We start from the raw sequence: 8,639 nt of genomic DNA, 5'->3' as shown, positions 1-8,639 counted from the left end.
ACCTTTATTCTTCACCACAGTCTGAACTCTCTTAGGCAGCTTTCTTGTCATGTCTTTAAGTCGTCTTCAGGAATAGTTCTCCAGGCTTCTTGAAGGACATTCAAAGCTCTTCTTTGGATGTTTCTGCCTTTTGTTCTGTTCTCTGTCCACATGATCCCACACTGCTTCAGTAATGCTGAGGTCCGAGCTCTGGGGAGGCCGATCCATGAGTAATAGTGCTCCACTGTGTTGTGTGTGTTTGTTTGTTTTTTAAATTCAGGTATGTTTTTGTTTATGCCGCTGGTATTTGAGAGTGTGTTTATAAACTCAAAACAAAACAAGATGTCTCTATCCAAACATCAGTTTTGGCTCTTTAAGCCATTGTTAAAGAATACAAAGAGAAAGCATGACTGTACATGCACGAGGAAAATCAGGGACATCTACACAGTGTTGCGTGAGTCCTGTGAGGTTTCCCAGTTTGAACGATGCACTGATGTGATATTAAAGAGATTACACACAACAGTCTGATTTTTATTTAAGGAGACAGGAGGACAAAGTCTCTTTTCTAAGGACAGATAAGTGAGATTTGAGATGAGTTTTTCCAGAGCAATTTTATCTTTTTTTTTTTTTTTTTTACGAGTGACAGTACGCACAATCAAATATCACAAGTAACTGAATCTGACATGCAATAAGAGAGAAACTTTCATAACATATTGAACAATTACCTACACTCTTTGGCCCCTTTATTAGGTACACCTTGCTAGTACCAGGTTGGACCACCTTTTTCCTTGAAAAATGTGATGGCAACATTCCAGTTTGAGATGATCTGAGTTTTATGACATGTGGGGGAGATTTTTCTGTGTAGTTTAGATAAAGCTACAAAGACACACACAGACACAAATGGGGGGGGGGGTGTATGATCATGTGGTCAATGTTCTGGCCAACCGATGACAGACCAAGTGTTACTGAAGGTCATTGGGGTTTATTTCTGATTAAATGTGGGAGGAGAAATCTCAGCAGGTACATAAGACTGGAGGCAGAAATCAGTCAGTAAAATACTCCTATAATTAGTGACAGGTGTAAATATGACCTCTCGGCCTTTAAACGCTGCTGCTGTACTTCTGTGACTTCTTCACTCTTGTTGTCAAATGCTAAAAGTTCCTTCTGGTTCTGTTTAACTGGTATTTAGAAGATCCCTCTATTTAAGGGACCCCATGACTTGTAATTCCATTTGAAATACTCGGGGAGTGTGCTCCAAGGCCTTTACCAGCAGGTAGTGCCTGTAGCCTTCGATATCAGAGCAATACTGAATTAATATTAAATAAACAGTATAAAAGGAAGCTTCATCCTGTGGTTGCATTTAAGAGCTCAGCCTCTAGGAGCCGCTGCTAGAATTTAAATGTCCCTCCTTCATAATCAGTAAAGCCGTGCAGGCTCTGACAAGTGAGCCCTCGTCATTTATTTTTTATTTTTTATTTTTTGCAGAGGCCATCCTCTACCCGCTTAATGCGAGCGGCTCAGTATCCTCCAACTATCCATCCAGCCGGCCATCCAACCAGCCCACAACCCGGATCATCCAGCAGCTCTTTTTGTTTGCTCACACACAGCTCTGCTTTATATCCGGCATGTAACGGTTATTTTACTAATCGTTTGCTGTAAGACTTTCTCCCCGATGGATGACTAGTCCGAGCGGCCGGGGATCCACCGCCCTGCAGGCTGCCGGGGAACACTGAGCACGCCGTCCGGGGTCAAAACGGTGGAAATGGTCGGTGTTTCGGGCTCGGGAGGCTCCTTTGGCTGTGATGCGAACGCGGACGAGGCGCGTCAACCTGTCGGGGATGATGGTGAGTGGCAGATTAACGCGCACGGCGCGCTTTATTTGTCTCAAACACTTGCTGTCAAACATCAGGAAGGAGCGCATCTTTATTTTAACTGATGCTTTTAGCTGGAGAGGACGTGTTTTTACGCACTAAAATGCAGACTCTTTGGGATTTAACTGAGGCCAGCTGGCTTCCTGTGATGGATGCTGAGCTCCGGTGATGTCTGACCCGGATGGCCGCATCGGGGTCGATCTTTGGTTGGAGTCAGTTGCTTCTCATTATAGCAGATGGATGGATGGATAATGGATGGATGGAGTATTTTTAGAGAGGGCTGAGAGCATGTCTGTCTGAGTTTGAGCATTCCCAGAGGTCCCTGAAGTGATCTGAAACAAACTCCGGATTGGTTTTAAGCCTGGTTTAACCTCCTGATTTAGAATTTTAGGACTAGGATGATTAATTTTAGAAAATAAACATCATAGTTAAAGCAGTCGCTAGTTTCACTCATAAGCTGGGGTTAAATTTGGGAAATTGGAGCTAAAATTGGCATTCAGATTCTTTGGTACTGAAACGTGAGTGGATTCATTGATATATAAAGCTAACTAGCAGCATGTTTTGGTTCCACCTCTCAGGTGTTTAACGTAGATCTTTGCCAATAACAGTTATTTAAAGGTTTAACACCATCCCAGAATTACGTTTGCAATTAGAAGAGTAATCATCTAGTCCGTAAAATGTTGGGAAATGTTGGAAAAACTGCATCACACTATCCTGGAAATCCTCCTAAATACAATTTTTAGTCCAGATCTTTGGTGTACAATCATGGCATTAAGAGAAACCCAAGTATCATTGTGTTTGAGAGGCTGGAAGCAGAGAAAGGTTGAAATTCAGCTTTAAAAAAGATTTAGGTGATCAATTTGTCATATAGAGTGATTAATTTTCTGTCATTTTTTTTTAGGACAATGGGTTTTATCAGTTGTGGTTCCATAGTGTAGAGGTCCATTGATTTGAGAACAGGAGGATACATAAATCCCTTAGAGTTGGATCAGGAAGGGCGTCCAGCATAAAAATCTGTCAAATTAGATATGAAGAAATACCTACAGAAGAAGTTGAAAGTAGCACTAAGTAATCCAAGTTAAATTTAACAGAGTTCACAACTGCAGTCAAGAGAGAAAGAAGTCTTGTTTCTCCCAATCCAACCTCAGGCATGCCTATGTCTGCAGTGGGAAGCAGTAAATCCAAAGTTCTCAGTTGGAGTTTTCAGCTGTGACGACCTCCGTAAAGTCAGACTTTGTGATTCAAGATGGCAGCAGAGTGTTGTAAACCGTAGAACCTGTAATCTGAACCACCGTTTTTGAGTATTTGTGTTTTGCTAACTAAGCTGTATACAGACCAGACTGTGCACATGAACATTTTTGTAGATATAAGCCCCTCCCCCCAAAAACAAATACTATATACTATAAAGGGTTCAGCGTAGTGTATCTTTCACGTATCTGGTTTCACTTACCCAAATGCTTGCAATCAGGATAAATGGTCACACAAAGCTAGTTATAAACTTGCTAAGTTAACGCAGCATTTATGCTGATTATTCACATGAAATACGCAGTGTTTCCAGCATCTGACCAATCTAAAAGGGGCGTTTTGCAGAGCATTTGACTTTTATTCCACAGAAAATTATACCTATGAGCATCACCTACTTTGAGTGCTTTTATTAACATAATATTTTTTTGAGACATTATCAAATGGTTGCCAAATAAAAATTAATAAAGAACTTAAGACATGTACCCATAAAACTGTGCAAAATTATTTTCTGCCAACACAAAAAAGGAATAAAGTTGCATTTAAGAATTATATTTATTACTGATCCCCATCAGAGAAACACAAAGACACTGAAAAACTGTTCTCCCTGCAGAGGTTCAATAAATCTTTCGTTGGAAGTGAAAGACCTTAGGAGTACAGTAAACTCAGAGCCAACCTTAAAGATACCTGGATAAGATAAAGTTCCGTTTTTTAGTACAGGGCTCAGGTATTGCTGTTGATCATTGAGTGGCCCTACCTCGCTAGAGAGCAAAACAAAGCCTGTTTTTCTGGCGACTGCCAATGGAAACGTGGCTGTGTTGTCACTCTGAGCTCTGACATCCAAGTTCTGAGGGGAAAGTTTTATAATTTATACACACCTGGTCAGGTGTAGACAATCGGAAATTAAATCCAGGCTACACGTCAGTACTGCAGTGCAAAGCATGGGTTGCAGAGAAGTGTGACACAAACAACTGATTGATCTCTGAAGTCAATATTTTTCAGAACGAACCTTCAGAACGAACCTTACAAATATCACTTACGTATGATTTTTAAACATTTTTTTTAATCACACAGTAATTTAGACTTCCTGTTGCTGCTATGACTGTGGCACACTGTGTGCTATGACTGTAATGGAGGAGGTCACTTTAAGAGGGATGGACTTGACCTCCTGACTATGACTGATGTAGATGATAAGGTGCTGACTCTATGAATCCACAATCTCAACAGGGTTGTCCGATAAGAACAGATGGCGTATCCACAAAATCCACTGCCACTCAGGTATCTGTTGTTCACTCATTTAATTAACAAGAATCCGAAGCACACATCCATAATGTGAGTGAGGGGATTTAACAGGCTGTAAAATGCTATATGCCGTGTGGTGAGTGATGGTGTGGTTTCTGGTGGAAAGAACATAAAAGTCTTCTATAATTATGTGAACAGAGTGTATTAAATGTGTAATACAACAATACAAACAATACTGGATAGTGGATCATTCAACCAAATAAGGCAGTATCAACAAATGATATCTTACTCAGCAGATGTGGCTCCGTTCGTGAGTTCTGCGAACTGGCTGGCCTTTTGTACAATGACCGTGACTTAATATTAGGTTATAGATGTTTTCTGCCACAAGCTTCAAACACCACAAAGTTTGGGGAAGATTGAACAATTTATGAGTTTAGCTGCTTCTTGTGCTGTGGCGAAACATCGAAATTCGCCAAGATGTTGCACGAAAATCCAAATGCTTTATAAATTAGCACTGCAAACATCTTTAGATTGAACTAACCAAGGGTGAAGCAGATTTGACTAATTGTCTTGGTGGAGTACACCACTGCATAAAACCTGGAAATGGCTAGCTGTGTCAAACATTTCATACTGATGTTAAAATGGCGGACTTCCTGTTGGGTTTAGGGTATGGCTCCAAGAAGCTTTTTTTTTTTTTTTTTTTTTTGTACATCTTGGCATGTTACATGAAGCTGACAAACCTCATACACATAGGTGAAACCATAGACTGTAGAAAAGATGGATGTAGCTTCCAGGTCATAAAAATGAACCTAATGTCGATGTGTGTTCTTTTTAATGGCCAGCAGGGGGCGGCTCCTCTGGTTTAATAGAAGTCTATGGAGAAACTGGTTCTCTATGAGCTCAGCAGATGGCTTTCTGGTGTGTTTATGGCCCCATCACTATTCTCAAGTCTCACTGAAAAAACAAAACATGTAGTTATTTTTGTAGATTTTGGTCACTATTAGAATGACCTCAGTGAGACTTAGTTTCTCTTTTAATGAAGTAGTTAATTAATGATTTCACTCTTCTTTTATTTGGTTTTTATTTATATCTCAGGTAATTTTATTTTACAGTTCCAATGTACAGCACTTTGTGTCAGCTGTGGTTGTTTTAAAATGCTTTATAAATAAAGGTGATGATGATGATGATGATGATGATGATGATGAATCAGAAAATAGGGCTTCCCAGGGTGTACTTGTGTACTAACAATTTGACAATTGCAAGGCAAACATAGCTGCTACATCTATTTTTATTCCATAACTTACTTCATAACACATATATTGCCTACAACAAAGGTGTTATCTTTAAAGGATGTGTTTAAAATATTCATATTGTCAGAATATGATAAAGTAAAGCAGCAAGTTCTCACCTTAGAGAATCTGTAACAAGCACATGTTTGCCAGTTTTGTTTGGGGGAAAAACGAAGTGGTTATTCAAGCAACATAATAGTTGCCTAACTAATTGCTGCAGCTAAAAACAATCAGCTCAAGCTGGCTGCTAGATAATTTTCAGCACTTAATGAACACTTTAAGTCTAAAATATTAAACAAACATTAATCAAGAAGGCACCTAGTCTGTAGCTGCACTCGTTACTGGAGGCAGTGGGTGAGCGTTGAAGGCTTTTAATGTGTTTCTATTTTAGGCTCGTGTAGCTGTGTAAGAAGCTGCAGAAGCTGGAGACACCCAGCTGTCCTCCCCACACATCAAGCTGAAACTCTGGATAATTTTGCCTTTTCATGTATCAAACTTTAACCATTTATTGCAGCAGTGGAGATGAAAGGCTTCGCACCAAGAACTGCAATCAAGTATTTGTGATAACTGGCGATGAGTCTTTCACATCTCTGAATTTTGGGACATTCTTCTTTGTAGAATTGCTTTAACCTCCTAAGAACTCTTTCACGGCATGCATTTTTCATTTCTCTTTGCTATTTGGGCTGATTGGGACCTGATGAATGTAAAAACAAAGAATTACATGATTTTCTTTTAAACCTGATTTCTGTTTCTGAGAAAAATGAGATCCAGTGGCAGCATAATATCCTCGTAAGTGGATATCAGGCTCTTGTAGAAAGCAGAATTCATGGTTCCATCAGTTACAGCAAGTCATCCTAAAGCAGCAAAGCAGCCCCAGGCCGTCACACTGCCACCACCATGGTGTGATGTTCTTTTTATGAAGTACTGTGTTTTTTCTATGTGAGATGTAACGGGACTCAAACCTTCCATAAAGTTCCATTTTTGTCTCATCAGGCCACAGAATATTTCCCCAAAAGTCTTTGGGATCATCAAGAATTTTTTTGTTGTGTTGCTTTTTGAAAGCTTTTAACGTGATTCACCTTGTCAGTCCCTCAGCTGACAGTTTGTTCATGATTTACCAATGGGGCAAGTACTTTTTTTTACTCAACCCTCCATTGTTGGTGGTTGACATCTGATTGTCCCCCTGACGGTCAGTCTTCACTAGAGTTTAAAAACATGAAACTTTCCACCTCTTGGTTTAAGAATTGTAGAAGCCACTTGAGAAATGAAACATCTTCCAGTCACTTTTCTTTTTCAAGCTCTTAAGACTATCTGGATGACTGAGAATTTACATAGCCATTAATCCCAGGAGGAAGTTGGAAAAGTTGCCCATGCTTTTTATATCTAGTCATCTGCTCACAGAAATATCAAAAGGTTTAGTTACTGAAGTCATTGCATTGGTTTGTGGTTAGCTTGGGAGTTGATTTAAGACCTTGAAGGGTTTGGTACCTTAGTACCTCTGTGACATGCTGTCTGCGGCCTGTGTCTACCAACAATTTTTCATTTGCTGCAATATTATTAGTGTTTAAAAATAAAAACAGTAGCCTTTCAGTAGTCTACTTCCTGGTCCCAGTAATCATGTTACCTCATTTCTAGCTGCTTTATCAATTTCAGGTTACTGGTCTGTTGTTGGGTTCTATTATTATCATATTGAATTTCTGTTTATTTTATGGATTTAACCTTAGCTGTTGTCTTCTTTTTATGTTTTGTCTTTGCCATTAAAGAAAAATTAAATCTACCATATCAATCAAGTTTTGCTTGCTCGTTTTAAAGGTAGCATTAGCCCCTCAGACAGACCTGCTTTCTTTCACGAGAAGCCATTTGGAAATTGCTCTCAGCATTGGTACAGAGATAAATCCACCAGAGGAGAGCAAAACGAGCCTTTTCTGCACCCACAGGAGCAAAGAATGACCCAGAATGCATTGCAGGCTCCAAGTCAAGTTGGGTTTTAATGAGTGGAGCTCATCCTTCATCATCATACCTGACTGAAAAGCTCAGTTCACCTTCACTTACAATTGGCTCGTGAAACCTTTAGGGTCCTTTAAAAGCCATTCTGGGCAGTGAAGGTTTTTTCTAACTGAAGCAGGTTAACAGAAAGTAAAAGGCAGCATTTTGTGATGAAAATAACTCCTGATATGTTTTGAGTTTTCCAGACTTGAGTTATGAAACAGTGTGAGGATGCGAGCCACTCAGAGCAGCTGCCTGATAAAAACCCTGCAGACCTTGAGCCGGCTCTTTGTGTATTCACTGTGTGTCAGGCCGCCGTCTTATCGGTGCAGTCAGGCGGCACGACTCGAGCTCTGCAGCCCGCCAGGGGAATGAAAATGCCACAACACGTCACTACAGATTCACTAGTGGGTCAACGTCTCCGGCATGGTGCTGCTCACGTCCTCCTGGCCCCCACCCTCCCCTCCTGTCTGTCTGATGTAGCTGAGTTTGTTCTTGTCTGGAGCATCGAGTCACAAGCAGCGATGCAGGTCCTGGAAGAAAACCTAAACTGATAAACACAAGGACATTAAGAAAACATTGGTACTTTGAAAGAACAAAAATGCTTTAGAAGTGGCAGCACAAGCAGTGAAAGAAGCATTATGTGCATAGTGATACACAGTCGAGTTTGATCAAAGAAGCAACATCACCAGGATCAAACAATGACCTTTTCTTAGTTGCACCCCTTTGTCCTACACTGACATGTTTTCTCCCTTCCCTAAAATGTAAATTCACTCTGTGTGTAGTTCACCTCGGGTCAGGACGACTAAAGGAGAAGACCAGAACAAGTCAATCTCTCGAGGTTTCTGTAGGTGCGCTTTTGGAAGAACTTTTAACTGCCGTCTACAGCTGCCTTTGTCTGTGGTTGATCTGAGTGATATCTCTATGCGTGTCTTTTCTTTATCAGGTTCAGAACTTCATTCAAAGTCAAGTCAGTGCTTGTTGTTGGTGTGTTTTGGACCTCAGGGCCACCATACTACAAATCTGTATC

The 8,639-nt window shown here is 40.4% G+C and overlaps 1 protein-coding gene across 1 annotated transcript in view; it reads left to right on the top strand.

Moving 5' to 3' along the window:
- The first annotated feature begins 971 nt into the window (after positions 1-971).
- Positions 972-8,639, top strand: part of tmem198ab (transmembrane protein 198ab) — a 41,604-nt gene continuing 33,936 nt past the window's right edge. Inside the window, exon 1 of the mRNA XM_085265298.1 lies at positions 972-1,823. The gene's annotated coding sequence lies outside the window, so the exon portion shown is untranslated. The remainder of the gene's footprint in view (positions 1,824-8,639) is intronic.

The sequence above is a fragment of the Mchenga conophoros genome, linkage group LG23 (assembly GCF_057382185.1).
Source record: "Mchenga conophoros isolate Kocher_MC1m ecotype Shallow Benthic linkage group LG23, M_conophoros_male_GT1.1, whole genome shotgun sequence".
NCBI lineage: Eukaryota > Metazoa > Chordata > Actinopteri > Cichliformes > Cichlidae > Mchenga > Mchenga conophoros.
The sequence above is the reverse complement of the archived record's forward strand: the minus strand, read 5'-3'. Positions and strand labels throughout refer to the sequence as shown.